At 41.8% G+C, this 20,492-nt stretch overlaps 1 long non-coding RNA gene across 1 annotated transcript; it reads right to left on the bottom strand.

Moving 5' to 3' along the window:
- Positions 1-2,218: 2,218 nt before the first annotated feature.
- LOC142964904 (uncharacterized) lies at positions 2,219-18,725 on the bottom strand. The gene is made up of 3 exons (XR_012957603.1): positions 18,558-18,725; positions 3,419-3,506; positions 2,219-2,578 (listed from the first exon to the last, which is right to left on the bottom strand). It is a non-coding gene; the product is annotated as an uncharacterized LOC142964904 (long non-coding RNA).
- Positions 18,726-20,492: the final 1,767 nt, after the last annotated feature.

Raw genomic sequence — 20,492 nt, forward strand, 5'->3', positions numbered from 1 at the left:
GTCAGCAAACAGGCTAAGCGGAGTGTCCCTTGTTTGAAAAAACGCTCGCCCTGACCCTATTTTTGCATCCTTTTCTCATACCCAATGCGTCAAATAAAGCAGCTTGGTCAGTGCTCCTCGGCATCTAACACTGACCCTCATGCGCATGTTAGATGTATGCGATGTATGCGATGCACCCTCCAGTTGCATTACAGGCTGAGCAACTGACGTAGTAGAAAGTGCGCGATAGTTCAGGGCCAGTGGGAGGGAATGTGGATGAACAAACACATGACTTTCATTCAGGAGACTAATGTTCGTGTCCTGTATGAAACTAAAAGTAATGTTGACATTTTGTCACGTCAGTCGTTTCCTAAACCTAACTAAGTGGTTTTGTTGAACGTGAAATAAAATCAACACAAATGAATGGGGGGCCCAAATGAATAGCTTAATGATAGATTAATGAATAGAATAATTCAGCAATGGCCATGACACAATATATATTTAATGAATGCGTTACCGTCAAGTTAATAAACTATCCAATAAACTGAAAGGCAGTTTTGGTTTGGTTGATTACCTTCATCAAGCTGAGATATTTCATGTTCATCAGCGCTGCAAACTGAAATGTAGCTGTGTCAACTGACTGGTTGTGAGCAGGTCTTAGTGACTTAGGAGTCCTCTGACTCAAACCTCTCCCAGACCTTTTTTTGAACGACACTACCACTTAGGTAAGCTTAAACAAGTTACCTAACCACTTTTAATTGTCCCTGTCAATATCTTCAGAAATACAAAACTATGCTGGACACCCAGTGTGAATGTGTGTGTCTGTATGAATATGAAGAAGAGCAGTATTGACAGAGAGTGGAGACTACATGCTGGAGCTGGTTGTTAACAGGAAAGACAAGATACAGTGCATAGTTTATTTTAAATCAGCCAAATAATTTGTATCAAGTGTTAATATTGGACTATATTTTGTAACGTAACTGCCAGTGATGGTGGCTTTGTAGTTATTTCGCCAACTGTCTGTTGAGACATTTTCAGTTCTTCTCACCAAGTGGTAGATATTGTAGTTGTCAGAAATTCCTGATATCTCTGACATGAACAGTTTTTTTTTTTACCTGTTGCTTGTACTACGATCTGAATGATATGACTTGATGCAGCATAATCTAGACTAACAAACCGGGTACTGGCTGCAATGTTGATGGCAGCTGACTTCAGGATCCAGCTGTATAATCCACTAATGAGCTCACTACCTGCATCTCCACTCCATGGGGATGGCCAGACAACACTGTTACTATTACAGTGTGTTGGCATTGGACGCTGTCAGCATCAAACCATCTTCAGATTTAGTACCACTGCTCACTGAATGTAAGAGGCCATTATTTTAGATCACTGATACAAAAAGATGATCCTCCACAGAGTAGCTGTCCTCACGTTTTGCCATAGAGAGATGTAAAGCAATCTGGAAGGACTTTTGTGTCAAGCCACTGCTTTTTCAAACTGATGTGATTCAACCACCCGGTTTTCCCCCCCCCCCCCCAGGTGCTTCCTTTCCAGCATGACTAAACTACATAAGAGAGCCCCTTGAGCAGAGCCGGAGGGATTACATCTCCCGGCTCCCCTCAGAATGTCAGAAGGAGCTGGGGGACATCACTTTGGAGAACTGCATAGGCTGCTCAGCTTGATCTGTTGCCACCATGACCCTGACCTGGATATGGGACTTGAAATTGGATGGTTGGACTAACACAATTCTTGTTGGCTGACGGTGTAGGTACCAGCTAGTGATTTATTTTCATTACAGGAGAAAATAAAAATCTTCCATACCCATATATGCACTAGCTTTAAACATTTAGATGAATGACCATGTACACATTGTATGTATTGCTCTCTGTATTAAGATGTATAACCATAAATGCATTTGTTCAGCAAACAGAGACCACTTAACTGAAAGCAAGAGGTCACCAATGATGGCTTCGGAGGACTAGAGTTATGCGGTCTGATCTTTTTGTCCAGGTTAGAACTCATGCAGCGGAGTTCTGGATGGGTTCAAATTACCCAACTCCAGAGATGGCCAGACCTCAAACGGTTGAGGTCCAGTCAGATAAATAAAAACTGGCAAGAAAATATAGACACAAAGGTGATTGCCAGTTTCGTGCTGTTTGCCCAAACCCAACTGACAAAGGTCGTCACCCCATATGGTAACACACTATTCTTCAGCAGTTCCTTTTTACCTACTCCGTCTCTTCTTCTCTTGTCCCCGTTGAGTGCAAACAGACTGTGATGCTGGAGTGTTTCTAAATGTCTATCCTGCAATCTGATGAAGGCCAACTTGCACAAGGATGGGAAGTTGTTGCCAGGCAACTCTACACCTCCGGCACTTCTCTTTATTTTCATTGTTTCCCCTGTTGGATCACACTTTCTTTGACATCACCACAAAATAAGAGCAGTTTTTTTGCTGGCCCATAGCCCCAGAGTATACTATTGCCAGTGAAATCCAAAGACAGAGGACTTACAGGGGAGATGCCAGGAAGGTTAAAAGGACAAGGAGGTTTGGATCCAGGGACAGGTGGCAGGAACAAGGGACAGAAGACAAGGACTCTGGCTACAGTAGATCAGAGAAGAGATAGAAGAGTGAATGATGGAAAAGTCAAGGAGTGAACGTCAAGACTCTTTTAAAAAGTGTTCAAATAAAAAAAGATGTGAGAATGTACGCATTAACATTCAGATGACATTTGAGTTACAAAATATTACGATTCTATTTCAACAGTACTGCATGAGAACAAAGTCGTGATAAAAACAGTGAAACAAGGTCATATTTTTCTAATATTAACTTTCTTGAGTTTGACTTTGTGGGTAATGAGTCAGTTAGTTACACTGTCTTTGTTCAAATCAATCCTATTCTATCCTAACGCTCTGTGGTCTATGCAAGCCCTCTCTCCTTGTCTGAAAGGTCTCCGTCATTCATTTTTGCATCCAATTTATTACCAAACTGTTGTATTTTCAAAGTCTTTGTGGCTTCAGTTCACATATAAAAACGTACATACAATTCTGGATGAGTAGCATGTGACTTTTTTAAAAATATATTATTACATAATTATGTATTGTAGAGTTACAGGAGCTGTCTCTACCTCAAACAAACATCTCAAGGCTTTGGTCCACTTTATATTCCAGTGAGAGTGATATGTGACATTTACATAGAAATTCTAATGTGTATGGGTCTGTGTACATGCCAGCGGAGACATGTGTTGTTTGACAGAGATTTAGAAGTGCAGAAGTGCAGAAGGCAACAGATGCTGTCTTCAGATGTCAACATTTTAGCTTCTGTCGTAATCCTGTCTGGCATCTGTCATGTCAACAAGTCTCTCATCTTGGGGGGTGGGTTGTATGATCCAGAGGCTAGAAAGACACATTGTACAACACCTGTAACTCTTCTTGTACTCACAGTTCTGTCAAACACAGGAGGTCGGCTAGCAGACTGCGAGCAAACAACGAGAGGAAGTGGTGTAGATAGAGACCCCTGTACCCGTTTCCTGTAGATGGGGAAAAATAAAATAAATCTACTGACAGGAAGCGTACACATCCTCCTTAGGCTTCAAGGTAAACTCAACAGACATGTTTTAACAGTGGCAAGGAATACAGGGACACAAATAAAAAGACTCTTAAAACATGCAAACACACTGTTTTTTCTTATTCTTATGTAACCACGATGGCTGACTAAGACCACGTTCTTATTGAGAGCAAGAGCCTGGAGTAAATGTTGGAAAGGAAACGCATCACACACTGTGAACACATATCCACATAAATACAAATGTTCAGACATACACTGACTCACACACACTTCGTTTTCAAAGTTGTCACAGGCACAGTGAGTGTGTCTGGATTCCACCCGTGGGGCCATCTGTTCTTGCTTTGGCCAATTCGAGGAGACATAAACTCAGGAATCATTAAGGATGCAATACGGCTCCCGTGTTAATCACAAGCCTTCGCTCATTTCCATTGAACATGAGCCACTGGGCAATGGGGAAGAAGGGACAGTTTGTTATTCACAATCTGTTCAAGGAAGCAACGTTTTAAAGGCTACTTAGAGGACAGCGGGAGAGCTTGTGTGCAGGCTTTTACAGGTTTTCGGATATGAATAGAATATAAAAACTATTTGCCCCACTCCTAGCATAAAAGAGTTTGCTCAAACGCATTTCCATTGTGCAACAACACAGTGTCAACTGATGAGAATCCACATTAATGTGTGAAAGGATTAGGCTAACACTTATTTGGTTATCCGACACTCTTCAGGATGTAGAGATGCGTATTCCTCATTTCCTTCGTCTGAGTGATAAAGACCTTTTCAACATAAACATTCTAAACGGGCCCCTCTGTCATTACTTTTTGCAACGTTTGTTAATGCAGTAGCTGACAGGAGGCAAACTTGGACCTAGCAACATAATGACAATGAAAAGGTATTTGTCTTGGCCTTTAGTTTAAGCAATACTGGCTGCCTGAAATATTGATTGATGGATTTGAGCTCATTCAATTACACTAGCATTGTATGTCTGGAAAAGAAGCTATGGTAAAAACTTGACATGCACATAATGGTTATGGAGTTTGGGGGATCATGGGGAGATTACATAATTGCAGAAGAAATGTAGAATTATGTTGACCTGTGAACACGATATGTGCAAGTGTCTTGTTGCTCCCACTCAACACCTCCCTACACAGGCCTGCTGCCGTGTCCCTGCAAAACCACATCCTTAACTCAGTCCTACGCATCCAAGTTCTTCCTCTCATGTTTTTAGAGTACACCTCCCATCTCTCCGTTCTGCTACCCTCCTCAACTGCTACAGGCAATGACTGACCTGTGCCACTATCCTTTTTATCACTTTGAATTCTCCCCATTTCGGGCCACAGGGAGCCTTTTTGATAGACTACATTAGACCATAAAAAGCTAGCCTTTTAGAACTGACATGATTTTCCTCCCCCTCCCTTTAAAGAGAGGCCTAGGAGCTGCCTCGGTTAATGGCTCCTCCCCTAGTAAACTAGACTCTTCTATTTTGGTGGGCATAATGTTAGTTGACATAGTGCTGCCACCACATACAATGTACAAATTTGATAAAATCAGGGTGGAACCAGCTCAGCTATCATGGAAAGGCTTGGATGACCCTGAAGGTATACAACGGCGGTGTGACATTACAAATAAAAACACGTATTCTTTTTTATCCTTCCGAACATGGTCAACAGGGACCAACAATTGATCATATCACTGACAAAATTGTCCTGTTAGCTCAGCTCAGAAAGGTGACTTTCAACACAGGGCTGCAATTGAGCCCAGTGCCTCGTCTGAAAGGGATCTAACACCATGTTTAGTTCCCCCTGAATGCATTTCAAGGATATACAGAAAGTAGTGAAAAATGTGACTCTATGAAATGTGAAAAAACAGCTTATGTAAAATGCATGAGCTGCATTTCATTCTTTGTCCTGACTGCTGATTACACCTGAAGAGGCTAATTAAATCAATAGGGCATCAAACAATGTTTTTGGTACCATAGAAGTTGAACTTTAACACAGGTCTCCTTAAAAAAAGGAAAAGAGAAAAGGGGGATTAGGTAATTACTCTCATCGCACAGCTCACTGCGCTGTGCGAAAATGAGCCCTTGAGGTCTACTGCAAATGTCCAGGTTTGCACTGAAAACACAATTGTAAGGATCATCTCACTTAATTACTCCACTTGTTCTAACTGATGCTTCTGTGATGCAACCCAAACAGTACTCTGACCTCCAGCACACGTCTGATAAGTAAACTGGTTTGCTCCCTCTGTCCTTGGCTCTCTCCTTCTCCCCCTTTTAATATATTGTTTTGCTGACTTGCACAGACACTTAACATGTTTAATTAGAAGTTATGTCATCCAGAACTGGATGACTTGAAAAGAAAGCCCTGAATTAATGGCACTGAATTGGCAGGCAAAGGTGCTGTATTTTGCTTTTTCTATCAGGTAATATCACGCTGGTCCTGCACAAAACCTGATAACGCGTGCGTGCGTGCATGTACTTAAAGTAAAATGGGAAAGTTGCATGCTGGGAAGTTGATGGCAACAGAGATATGAACAAGGATTGGAGCAGGTGTTTTCTTTGAACCGACAACACTGTGAGGTCATCTCAGACAACATATCACACACAGTGCAGAACAGCCTGGTGTGAAAGTAAACATGAAGAGACTTGCCTAAAACAGATAATCCATCACAGTGACCATCATGTCCACTTTGAATATTGTCACAGGTTACGTCATCATTAGTGATGCACTGCACGGTATTCAAATCAGGCATCAATTCTAGCTGCATGACCACAACAATAAGTCAACTTTGATCAAAATAAATGATTAAAAAATGAAGCACATGTCAAGTTCATGCGAGCTGATTATAAAACCATAATGAAATTAATCGAAAGTCTAAGCTGCATGACCAGTAAATCAAACAATTCATCTGGTATACTTTGTAAAAGTTATGTGAAGTACGCACACATTTACATTTGATAATAATGCAAAACTTTATGGGCGAAGCGGTTTAAAAAGTAGTGACAAAAACCTGCATGTTGCCTGTATCCTCTGCCACCTTTTGTCATAAGACAGCCCCATCTAGTGTAAGCACAACACAATACTTCAACCTTAATGAAAGGTAGGGTGCAACTTGTCTGTATCGTATTATATCCTATATGCTATAATATTTATAGTATATTCAAATATATTATCTGAAAAAAAAATTTGGAAATCAAAAAATGTAGTATTTCATGCAAGAATAATTTATATCAATAAGAGGAAATGTCTCATTGATTGACATAATAATAAACTGGACAAAACCGTTTTCAAATAAAAAAATTAAAATTCTCCACAAGCTCAATAGTACCAAAACAGACTAAAATGAATACAAACATATTAACAATCTACCTTGAAATTGTTGTTAAGTAAGACTGTGATGTGAACAGAACATCGACTGACAGAAGATGTCGACAGCAAGAGAGAATTGTGGGAAGATGTGGCACGAATACAAAACAGAGCAAATGATTGGCCTTTCCTGCTGTTGTCTTGAAATGCAGCATTGTCGTTCAAGGAAAAGTTGCCAGTAGCTCAATCAGAAAGAGGATTAGATCAGATATTCTCAAACATTTGGCATGGGCCCACTAGTGGGCCTCAGAACGTCATCTAATGGGCAGAGGAGGAACAGCTAAATGATCAAATTAAACAAAAAACAAAAAGTGTTTTGGTCATTTATAAAGGTAGTCATTTGGATTTCTAAATCTGCTCAAGAGTTCCCATAATAAAAACATAGTTATTCAAACCAAGTGTAATGTCAATGACCAGTTATGTAAAAGCTGCAAAGTGTGTGGTGAGGAAATATGACCCTGAATACATTACATCTGGATTCATAATGGCAGGCATTTTGTGTTTTATTATGTAACTTTACTTTTATCTGAAATACAGGTTCATTTAAACTGGAGCATTTATCTTTTGATACATATTCAGATTAAATTGTCATTGTTAGGCACTGTGTGATCTAATTTCAGCAGAATGGTCTCGTGTGGACACCAGTGCCTCATGTATTCAGTGCTGTGGACAGTGTCAGATTCAGGCAGCATGGACACAGTGTAGGGTGGCCTGCTGATGTACAGTACGCAGGTGTAACCTGAACTGGAACCACGATGTATCCCATTGTGTATGTACGTGCTTAATCAGATCTGATGTCAATCACATGTTGCTATAGACGCATTGCACACATCAAGAAGATACGTGCCTGCATCACGCGCAATGACAGTTGCAGTGGATGCTCTGATAGTCGATCCAGTTTGATCTTCTAGAGTTTGATTCCCGTCTGCTGATGACATATAATTAAGTTTCATTTATATTTATGTCTTTCCTGACATATCTGTGACATCTTTAGTCTGAATGTTAGCCATTTGAGACATACTGGAGAGTTGTAGTTAAGACAGGTTTGCATTAGCCTGAAAACTACTGGAGTAAATTCAAAGATCGGCGGGTTAAAGCTCACTGTGGACGCTTAGGAAAATATCATACATGTTAATACAACATGAATGAGACACACTTCCTCTTGGATGAATGTATGAACACAGTAAGCAAAGTCAAAACGCAAGCAAGCAGAAAAAGGGAGCAGGGAAATGGGGACAAAGCAGGATGTAAGAGGAATAGAATCAGATTCGGAGATTCATGTCTTTGGATTATTGAAGCATTTCACCCACAGGCAGCATATTCCCCAATCTCTCCTCCTACTGCTGCAGAAAGCTCATAGGGAAGTCAACTCTTTCCCTAGACTGTGGGAAGATCAACTCAGTCAGATGGGATAAAGTCAGCGTACACACACACACACACACACACACACACACACACACACACACACACACACACACACACACACACACACACACACACACACACACACACACACACACACACACACACACACACACACACACACACACACACACACACACACACACATCTGTGCATTCTCTCTATGAGAGGAGAGAACATTGCTATTCAGCAGACTCCAGCTGAGTGCGTGAGGAATATGACGAGGCAAAAAAGAAAGCAGGAGAAAAAAAAAGGGGGAGTTAGTGGAAAGAAATTGTCCCTCGGGCTTTCTGTGTGAGCAGACTCCATCTTTTCTCCAGCCAGAGAGGATCTGTCACAGTTTACTCCACGGAGACTGCCCCGCCACCGCCGGAATCAAAAGCCCAGCATGTCTATTCCAAGAGGGGAAGATAAAAGGAAGAGGGAGTTTGAGGATACACATAACCACACATCTGTGATGTAGAGATGAGGAAGGGTGGAAATACATAGTTATGGCGATACCTCAAAATCTGGGTGCAAAGTTTTTTATCTGATATTATTTAATTGTTTTTTTTACATGCTCCCTTAAATTATACAAATTATACTCACAAATCTCCTGCAGTGAAAGAGAGTTAATTAATCCCTAATTCAGACATCACTCCGAAAAGATATTGTATATTCCAATGTTGACATATTAATTGGCCGAATGCAAGATCCCGATTGGATACAGAGATAGGAAGGCGATCATATCCTCATATTCCGGTCTAGTAACCTTTCATGTCAAGCTTGATTCCTGTTCGCGCTCATGTTCTTCATTAAGCGATTAGTTTCCTTATCTTTATTAAACCAAATCTTAAAGTCAATACTAGTCTGCCTAGATTTCTCTGTCTGAATTTGCACTGAATTTAGAAAGACAGACATTTTACATTTTATTACATCAATTACATGCATTTCCCTTTTTAACTGCTCATAGGGAAAATAAAACCAGACAGCACATGTGATCATTTGTGACAAGCTCTCTATGAACTATCTCTTAAATTTGATTTAATTTGAACTCAGAGTAAAGCTGACAAAAGAGATGTTGGTTTCCTGGCTGTAAATAGATCAATGTCTCCATCTAGTGGTTTGCTTTTGTAGTAGGCGGTGGTTTTATCAGTGTCAGCTTTAAGCAGCAAAGGATTTGGTTGAAACCCTGAGTGTTTCTCTTTCTACTAAGGAATACTTTATCTCTTATAAATCCTATCTACAGTTGTAGAAGTGGTGACACTAAAACATGCAGATAATAAGCTGTTTGTGTCTTTTATGCATTTGGCAACAATTTAGATACAAATATACAGTTTATCTTTAAGGCACAATCCAAATATAAAGCAAAATAAAGAAGGAAACACAGGATGCCAAAACTCCCGAATCTATAGTGAGCTATTAAAAAGAGGAACAAACAACTGAATCTAAAGACAGAAGAAAGTGCAGGACATGTAGAGGCAGCAGGTCCTGTAGCTTGCTGTGTTGCCCTTAATCCTGTAGTGATGTATTGGCTCCCAGACAGGAGTCCTTATATCTTGTATCACATTTAAAAAAAATGCATACCATCAGTTACTAAATCACAGGCTCATAGGGATCACAGGGATAAAAATGAACTACAAAGTACAAACAAATTAAATAATAAGTTTGTTAAGTTTTATCTTTAAGTGCACAAAACTGATTGAGTTTATGATAACCACTGTTGCTATGTTATTATGAGTGTGTTACCAATTTTAACACACAGATACAGCGTCCAGCCGATGGTCTAACACTATTCCACTGATCTACACATGGTGGTGAAGCACCAAGGAGCGCAGCAATGCTCCAGTAAAGACTGCTAGCAAGTAAACATGCATGAAAACAAGTGTTTCATGTTTAATGAGGAAGGATAAATACATTCTACACATTTCCTCATGGATTTTGGTATTTCTCTCTGAGGTAACAACTGCACCAGCAGAGGGTGACTCTTTCACTCTCTATAGGCCACATTTTAAAGAAACATGCCCACTTATTGCCCCTCCCCCTCGATACGTGCAGAGCTTCAGAGATGCTGTTGCCCTGAACAAAGTATTTCATACAGCACTTTGGCAGTGAACCATCCAACAGGCTCAACCAGTCAACACCTTTAAATACCGTTTACAGTCGGCCTGGTCTGCAGGCTGAGGAGCCACCTGCAAATACGAGAGAATCAGGTCTTCGCTCAGAATCCCTGATGAGGGCCGAATAGCTTCAACTGTTCTCTTCACTCACACCATGAGCTCAGCTCTTCTCTCTACTTTACACAGCTCGATTAATCTGAATAACCAAGCATCTGAAAGGATCGATCACGGTTAGTCAACAGCTGACAGAAGTCCGTAGTGATAGGATGATGGGTGCAGTGCCTTAGCCCAAATAAATCAGATTTCTGAAACCACTTTCCCAGAGCACTACTCTGATACTTTTTAATCTGAATTCTGAAATGTTTAAAAACATTTAAAGGGTTAAAGTGTGGCAATGTTTTAAATCCACACAATGACTCTTCTCACATCAAATGCATGTATGCATGAGCTGATTTTGAAGAACAGTCTTTCCTCTGTTTAACTGTTTCATCATGGCTACAAATAGAGTTCATTCTGAAGTCCTCATTTGTAGAATTAAACATTTACCACTAGCATGTTGGTTCAGTCATGAATAAGACATGTAACATGGATTGCTCCAATGAGCAAACAGCCAAACAGGCTAAATAAAGCACTCTCTCCGCCTCTGACAAATGGGTGAAACCTACAGTACATGTGAAATATATACTAATACTTGAAATATCCTCCTGACTCAGTGAACTCAGATCCAAAGTGAAGTGTCGTCTCTATCTGTCGGAAAGGACTTGCGGTTTGATGTTCATTCTGGGAAATGTGGGGCAGGTGCATCTACTCAACTCACGTTTTTTAAAAGAAAACTTTTTTCAACAGTAATAGTGAAGATGCGAGTTGAGAGGCCCAGTAGATGTGACATTTCCACTCTTTGGCCCACATGTGACTTCACGGGGACGACAGCTGAACTGCTGCCTCTGTTCTGTCTGAACTCCCTACTCGTCTCCACACAATGTGTAAAACAGAGATGGTGAGACAGAGTGTTGTTTCTTCACCAAAATACATTGAAGAAGGAATATTTATAAGGTTGAAATTATTCATCATGGAGATGGAGCGACCTAAATTCCATTTGTGGCTACAAATTTAGTGACGCGTTAATGTAAGAAGTTGCCTCTTAATGAACTTTTGGATAATTCTTCATGTCAAAAAAATGGAACTGCTTCACCAAGTAGAATTCTAATTTGCTTTCCTAGTTACATCACATGCATGAATTAGATGTCATGGTTCTACACGTCAGCCATGATAACTTCCCAAGGCAGCACCGTTTGGTAAACACAGCTGACTCTCAGCAAGAAGGACTGAGGTTTGATTCAAACTTTGTATTAAGTTATGTTGTGAGACTGATTTGGTTGGCTCAGTGCAGTCTGACAAACTGTGAAAGGTTTCAACTTGTGTGACATAAATGTTTCATACAATGTGGATACAAAGTATAGCTCCTCCGAGGCCGAGAGTCAGAGTCCACCACCGGGTGGGTGGAGGGGGTCCGGAGGAGGGACGGCCGGCCTGGCAGACTGGGGAGACTGATGGTCCGGAGGACGGAGCTCTGGAGGCTGAGGGTCCGGGGGACGGAACTCTAGAGGCTGGGGGTCCGGGGGACGGAAATCTAGAGGCTGGGGGTCAGGAGGACGGAACTGCACTCTAGAGACTGGGGACCAGGAGGGGAACAGGAACAGGTCTCCAGGGGCTGGAGATCAGACGGGGAACAGGTCTCCAGGGGCTGGAGATCAGACGGGGAACAGGTCTCCAGGGGCTGGAGATCAGACGGGGAACAGGTCTCCAGGGGCTGGAGATCAGACGGGGAACAGGTCTCCAGGGGCTGGAGATCAGACGGGGAACAGGTCTCCAGGGGCTGGAGATCGCTGCTGTTCGGAGACGGCGGTGGCCGGAGGTCATTGCAGCGCGGAGACGGCAGCGGCCGGAGGTCGTTGCTGTTCGGAGACGGCGGCGGCCGGGTCCGGGGATAGCTGCTGCTCTGAGGCGACAGCTGGAGTCGGCTGGATCGCCGACCGGACACAGGGAGCTGGAGTCGGTCGAACCGCCGACCTGACACGGGGAGCTGGAGTCGGCTGAGGCCCAGCGGGAGCGGGGGATAACTGCGGCCCAGCAGGAGAGGGAGTCTGGCCCTTCCTCTGCCTCTGTCTCCTTCGAGGTTTGACCGGGATGTCCATTAGGTCACGGTCTGCCTTCTGGACACGTCGAGGTTCTCCAAAGGCCAGACGGGTTCCCATGAACTGTTCATACCAGTCGGGGAGACGACACTCCATACCGTGGTCTGCTGAGTCCATCTTTGGCCAGATCATTCTGTCACGGGGCATGATGAGGACTCAAACGCAGACAGTCAGGGTAGTGAACAAAAGGTTTTAATAACTCACGAAACAAAAAAAGGTAATCCAAGGACGAGACAGGGGGGGGGGGGGGGAATCCGGCAGGACAAGGCAGGGCAAAAACAGGGCAGACAGACTGGGAAACCGGGAACAGGAAGCGCAAAACGGCCGGGTAGGTAGGAAACAAAAACAATGATCTGGCAGTGAGTGAGTGAAAGACAGGGGTTTAAATAGTGACTAGAACAGGTGAGGAGAGTTGTGCTGATGAGGGAGAGTGTGACTGGCAGATGCACTGAATGAACTGATTAGGGACAGGTGAAGGCAGTGAGGAGCTACAGAAAACCACACACAAAACACCCAAGGCAAAGCCTGATTGTAACAAATTATGCATAATTACTTGAAATTAAAGAGGAGACAGGATTCACTTTCAAGCGCATTGATATAATGGATACAACCATTCTCCAAACACCGATGCTGAGATGCTAATTTATGTATTCTTTGATGTAAAGGTTGAGAAAAATAGGAAGCTTTGTACATTTGTGATCGTTGTCATGCTGAACTTGACCCTGCCAGCTGGAGACACTAAATAAAATATAATCTCGTAAATATTTCCATATTTACGAGATTAGATGGCTGGATTGTTTTGCCAAAAAACTTTGCCACATTTTCACAGTTGCCTTGCTTTATATTGTGAACCTGAAATTAATCATAGTGTGAATTTACGATAAGTCGTGTTTCTGTGTTTGCTCCGACCTATGACGAATGTTTCCTGCCTTTCTGCCCAATGCATTCAAGGATAGACTGCAGGCTCCGGTGACGCTTTTCCTGGGAAACAGTTGTTCAGTTGTTTCCCCCATCTTTCTACAGAATGTGGTGAAGCATTAAATAGACGCACGAGTAGTTCATTATCTTACAGATATGACGCAGTTAGCAGATTGATAGAAGAAATTGCAATTATATATATACTGTAGATACAACAGCTATATCACTCTGGTTGGCGAGTGCACTCCTGTCTTCATCACACACTCTTGATCTTATATTTTATATTCCATAGTCTAAACATCCATCAATGTTCTATACCTAATCATGATCACAGGGCCTATTCCAGCATTCACTGAATGTCTAATAAATATAGGTCACCAATTAATTTCAAGGCTCATAAATGTCAGTTAAGTCTAAACATTTACTAAACATAACAGCTGACATGAAAATCTATCAGTCAGTCAATCGACCTGTTGCCTTATATCTATTTCATTCATTCCCTAACTGCCAGCGAATTAGCACAGCCGGTCCTCTATAATTCCAGCTGATATATGCCAAACAATAGTGGCCCGTAGGGGAGACATGCTTTGGGACTTTAGTACAATGTAAAATGATTAATATGTGGCCTTGGGCTTTGTTGAAGCCCACATCGCATATCACATGCCCCTATAGCAGTGTTGGCAGCTGTCATAGTCACCAGGAAGTGTGCCAATTTAGACCTGAGCCAAAACAACATGTCAGACAGGCACAACTGTCCCTTCCTCCAAACACAAGGTGACCAAGTCGTTAAGCACGTGCATCCGCAATACACCTAGTGGTGCACTTATGGAAATATAGACTCACTTGCCAACAACATGGGTACATCATTTCTCTATCTAGTAGCATAATGCATCTGCTTTTGAGTGTGTAATCTGTAATATCAGGAGTTTTCTCTCCTTCTAGAGAGCTGGTAATGCTGCAACCGACCTGGGCTTATTGTTGTCCTTTTTGCTGAACTCATATTTGGGCACACAGATAAGATATTTTGTTATTTAACTGCTGTCAACTCACACTTCATGAACATTTAGAGCGGTACCGATAGTAATAATAAAGTATCTATCCAGCATTTTTAGTTCATTATTATAAATGTCAATAATTTCTATTAATGCACAGTGTTAAGCACAATAATAATACATTTATTTTATTTATAGCGCTTTAAAAGGCACTCAAAGACACTTAAATGAAGCAGTCCGATTCCTTTAACGTTTGTATTCTAAAAAGAAAATCTTAAATGGACTTCCTCAGATGCAGAGTCAAAAGTCAATTTCGGTCTGAAATTATTACATTACAACGGATTTGAATGCTGAGGCGAGCACATCTGCACAGTAATTTTGCATATAGTTAAACTTTGGTGACATTTGACACACAAATTTACACCGTTGACCAATTTGAACCCATCTTGACAGTGCTGACTTTTAAGAAAAGGAGAGAACCAAAGAGCCCTAAGTAGAGGAAGCATTCATATTAAGCTGTGTTGTACCATCCAAAGTCATCAGAGAGGAGTGGATTCAATGTGCTTCTTTGAATTAACTGTGTTCAGTTGTTGTCTAAGTACTGAAGCACAAATGTTACGGTTCTGTCTTGCAGTGCTTACAATGAAAATATGATTGTTGTTGTTTTGACCACATATAACTGCCAAAAGGACATGTATAGTAGCTGATCAAAGCTGATATGGTTTCGCGAAGGCATGTAAGCGTAACGGAATTACATTAATGCTTATTAGTCAAAGATAAAAACGATACGTCTTACAGGAGTGTGGAGGCAATGTGCTGCTATTACCCATTTCTAATTCCTGCTCCATTTCTCCCTGATGCTCACCCAGTCATGAATAGCTCTCTCTCCCTCCCTCTCTCTCTGTCCTAAGGCAAGGTGACGTAGAAAGCACTGAATAAGCTTTAATGTTTATCCAGACGCAGTCTTGTCAGCTCTGAACTATGCTTTTCTGACCATCTTTTCTATGCCCATCAGCCAGAACTCTTGTACTAAATTGATTCTGCACACCACAGATCTTTGAGGAAGGGCGTAGACAACAAAGCAAGGCCTGACAGCGGACCTGGGAAGTACTTCGGGCATGTGAACAGAGGCAAGAGAGGGGTGATAGATAAAGTGGGTGAGATATGGCAGTGATGTCTTGTTTGGCTGCAGGGCAGAGGTTCACATTATAGATTTTTACAATGTGTCTTTGCACCTTACCCGGTGTCAAGGCAGTGCTTATGCAGATGTGTGAACGTCTCCTGATCCTGCTGCAGGAAAAGCAAGTGCTGATACTGCTTTGGTGTGAGAGCTGCGACTGAGAGGTGTCAGGCTTTAACTTGACATCAGCCAATGTGAAATGACAGGGTCCTTGGGCAATACACTGATCTGTCACCTGCTCCCCAGCCTGAACTAACAGTGTCGGCTACAAGGATACAAATATAAAATGTGAAATTCAAAAGTTTCTTGATTTGACAAATGCAACACCTCTTTTTTGGGCTAAGAATTTCAGAACTGTCAACGTCTACGTTAATCGTATTTTTATAGTTCCAGTATTTGTCTGAATAGGTAGTGATAGATACTGGCTGTGAAAAGAAGGAATGTCTAAAACACACACAGCCAGAGCTTAAATGTTGGCCTCTGCAATGCTGTCGTCTCTAGATTTTAGCAGTGAGCTATTTTGGCAGTGATACGTTTGGCAGAGTCGTTATAATCCACATTTGGTTCTCGCTATCCCAGCTTAAGCTAATGTGCTTCTATGGATTTCTGTTTTATCAAAAAACCTCTTTTGAAAAGCAGTTTAAAGGGATTTCTGTCTGGAGATGGAAAGAGATAATACCGGTGCAAAACAGCCACCGACACAGAGAACGATGCATCATCTGAACTATTTGAAGGAAACATTGTTTCACTGTTGGCTGGTGAGCCGCCTGCAGTTGCACTGCACTGCATTAGACATCCTTCTGATTATTTATTGCATGCTAGATAATAGGCAGTCTCTTGCTCGGGCGATATATAGGTCACATGTGTATAATCAGGATATGGAGATGCACATGCAAACTCATTAACATATCATGTGTAGCAGGATTTAACAAATATCACAGACTATGGCTGGCCCCATTCTCTTACATAAGTCAGTGATGACATGGAAGTTGTCAATGTGTCACTGATACCACATTATCTATCCAGGGTGACTGCACTTGGACTATACACACAGAAGTGAGATGGTTGCATAACAAAAGGATTTACATTGATTACTATGCCGGTGACACAATATGTTCTTATATGTGCTATATTATAAACCTAAATTTAGAACATACTTTTGCATGTCAAGGACCCCGCCAAAATATGAGCCTCTGTTCTAGATTGTTAATGTTAAATGTGAACAATACATCAGGATACACATTGGTGTGTTGGAGCAGGTGTAGCACAGAACACATCAGATCTTAAAACTCACAATTCTCCTCAGAGTCTGTCTGTCTGTCTGAGACGTGACAGCTCCGCGGGGCAAAGAAGCAATTAACAAGGAGAATGATTAGTCTGATTGAAGCAAGAGAGAGGCAGAAAGGAAGAGCACGAGTGGGAGAGATAAAAGAAAAGACTTCTGACAAGGACTTTGTGACACACACACATACACACACACACACTAGTGACTGATTTCCCCCAGAGCCTCCGGGCGTGGACCACGGCTGCCTTTGGAGATAAACCGCACTGCTATCTGTTGGAGATTTCACTCTCTTATAAGTTCCATGAAAGCTGTCGCATACGTTTCTTGACGTCAGCATAAAGTGTGCCTTGCTTTTGCTTGGATGTTTAAATCTATCTTTGTAGTTCTCATAGTTCGTTCTTACCTTCTGTAACAACCAGATGGCTGCTTTTTCAGCAACGTTTTCCTATTACCGTGTACATGTGTAGGTTTTGAATGTGTTGCACGTGGGCAAAAATACGGTGGGACCGACACAAAAATATGGATCGATTTGCCGAGCTCCTGCATTTCTCAGCCTTGCACATAACGCTGCTTAGCTGACAGTATCCAACCTGGTGTGGTGACAGCCCATTCATTCTGGTGGCATACAGGTATTTCTCAGATAGTGAACGTATACTACACATTTTCACCTGCACACCTGGGCGAGGAGACGCGTCTCCTGTGATTGTGTGTAGCTGTCTGCGCAAACGATATTGCAGCCACATTTATCGTTCACATGCACCGACACTGCTAAGGAATATGCTGCAGCTGCTGAAACTGGAGATAAAAGTTCCAATTGAATTGGTGGGTGGCAGTGTGGTAGCTGAGCTGTGCTGAACAGAATCATGAACTATGATATCTTTCTTATTTATTTAGGTTTCATCCTTCATTAAAGTAACTTAAATATTCCAGGCATCAAACCAAGTTTATGAGTGTAATGCTGTGTTTTAAGCGTCGTCTATCAGAGCAACCGTTGAGCAAGCAATTGTGTTGTGTATGAATCAGTATTTTTATGGTGTCTCTCTTTGCTACATGCTGACCCAGAATAAAAATGCAGCACAAAACATCCAGTTCCTCCACTTAAACGATTGCAAAAACGTCAGTTTGACCGAAGCACAGGATCTCCCTGCATTGATATTTGCAGGGAAACTTTCTCCAAAGATGCACAGCTGTTACATTCATCTCAGGATGATTTCACAAAGAATAGAGATGGACTTTTTGTTTAAGGGAAATCAGAACAGAGTCATATGTTGTATATCAATACAACCATTACTGGTAAATGGTATGCATCTTAACTCACCAACTTTCTTGGTCTGATAACTTTATAACATGTTTAAAATTGTTCAAAGGAACAAATTCTGCAATGTTAATGTGTCATTAAGTCCATAGTTTGCAAGCTGGTCTTCATGTGTTGAAGTGAGACATTTGGTATCATACAACTTCAGACAAAAGGCCTGCGTTTTTCCTCTTGGTGCTGCTACAGTGAATCCTATGTAGACAGCCTCATGTGGGACGTACATACTGTAAGGTGCCAGTTAAACCTACTTGTCTAGTCCTGTCTGCTCCTCTGAAGACCACACGTCTGTCGACCATGTCCTGATTATATCTGCCCGGCCATTTGGCCCCATCTGGTCTTTTTCCTCTCTTCCCTTCAGGACATCCACATGTTCCATCACTCCAGGCCTCCTCTGCTAGTTGATCCTCGGTGTCCTAATGTCAGAGAGAAGGCATTATACAACTCTGCCGAAAAATAATATCCACCCCCTTACTGAACAATTCTAAAGTAACTCATGCATCTCCTCATGTAATCAGATGAAACATGTGTTTTTGTTACGCTTGTAAGCAGAATAATTATTCTTACATAAGGTGGTATTGGGTGAATTGACATGAACATTATTTCATTAGTGCTTACATATCGCTATTTATGGTTGCTATTGAAGGTGATCAGATTGGATGCCAGAATCTCCCTCGGGCAGTTGCATGTAAGTTACTTTGAACTCTGCTCTGTTCACTGAGGCGTGTGGAATGGGTACAGTGGGGCAGATGTGAATGTGTCTAAACAAGCCCCAGCTGAATTCAACAGGGATGGAGGCGCACACGAGCGAGCATGAGCACGAAGAGGCAAGTAACAGCGCAGACGCGCAGTTGTGCCGGGAGTGTTTGGGAACCTATCGACTTCTATGAACATCTTTTTCAGAAGAGGCAGGGTTAAGATGAACCATGAGTGCTGCTCAGAACGAGACCTTGTGATTCTTGCACACAAAATCCACTGTAGCCTCCTGTATGACCAGTTAGTCCTGTGGCAAAAAGAGTCTTGAATCTTCATAGAGGCAGACGAGTAACTTGTCTTGTTGTAACTCGACATTCAGGGAGATAGGTTCTATCAGGGAGTTAAAAATGATCCTATAGGTTCTCAAAGATACATTTAACCCGGCATTATGATTACAGAGCAAACTTCTCAAAGTTTACAACAAGCATCAAGAAAACACACAGAACACTGACCCAAGATCTGCAGTTGCTGTAACTATGTAATCTTCTTCTCTTCTTGACCAGACAAAACACAACAGCTTTAGTTTATGCAGTGAAAAGTATGAGACAAAAAATCCGACAGAGATCCATTAGAGACACAGTTCACATACTGTCGTTCCAAGAAAATCCTCGTACTGTGCATGAAATCCATACCAACAGTCACAATAGTGTTCCCACATGCCATCTCATCTGTACAGTGGAGTCGGGTTAAACACAGATTACTATACTTTTGCTCTGCTATTAGGACATGTTGAGAGGGCTGTTGGGTCACACTTGTTCTGGTTGAAAATAACAATTATCTCTGCAATAGCTGATTTTCCCTCTATCGGCAGCAGAAACCAGGTGTTAACAACAGTAGCATTACATCATCTTTTAACTTGATATAGCAAGCTCATCAGGAAACAGCTAGTCGCTAACTGCGTCTGTCAGCTGTTTGATGTTGAACAGGTAGCGTACAATGGGTTTTTAAAGATTTTTCACTGAAACACCAAACTTTTTACTCTGATGGATGCCAACAATGACAAAGCAACGTGCCAGAAATCAATTTGAAAAGCTGTTATTTTCAGATTTAAAGAAAAAGTTTATTTTGGTCATCCTATAACGGTTTGGGCCTAGAAAGGGTCTTTGTCATCTAGATCATGAAATATATTGCCACTCATTAGTTATAATGGGAAAAAAAGTATGATTAAGCCTGACAGATGAAAGGAGAAATTCAATTTCTACTACACAGCAAATCCAGTTGCTTCAGGCTTACTGGATTTTATGGGTGAGGATGGAAGAAGGGCATTATTAATGGGAATTATTAGCGAAAATCAGTCATGCCCACCCCACTCAGAAGCAATGTTCAGCATGGCTTTGAGGCACATAATCCCCAGCCGAAGTTTTCTCCGACAATGTGAGTGAAGTTCAGTTGGTGATGACTGCAGCTCGATAATGTTAACCAACCAATAC

This window comes from Anarhichas minor, unplaced genomic scaffold (assembly GCF_050575085.1).
Source record: "Anarhichas minor isolate MPS153535 unplaced genomic scaffold, ASM5057508v1 ptg000033l, whole genome shotgun sequence".
NCBI classification, from domain to species: Eukaryota; Metazoa; Chordata; class Actinopteri; order Perciformes; family Anarhichadidae; genus Anarhichas; species Anarhichas minor.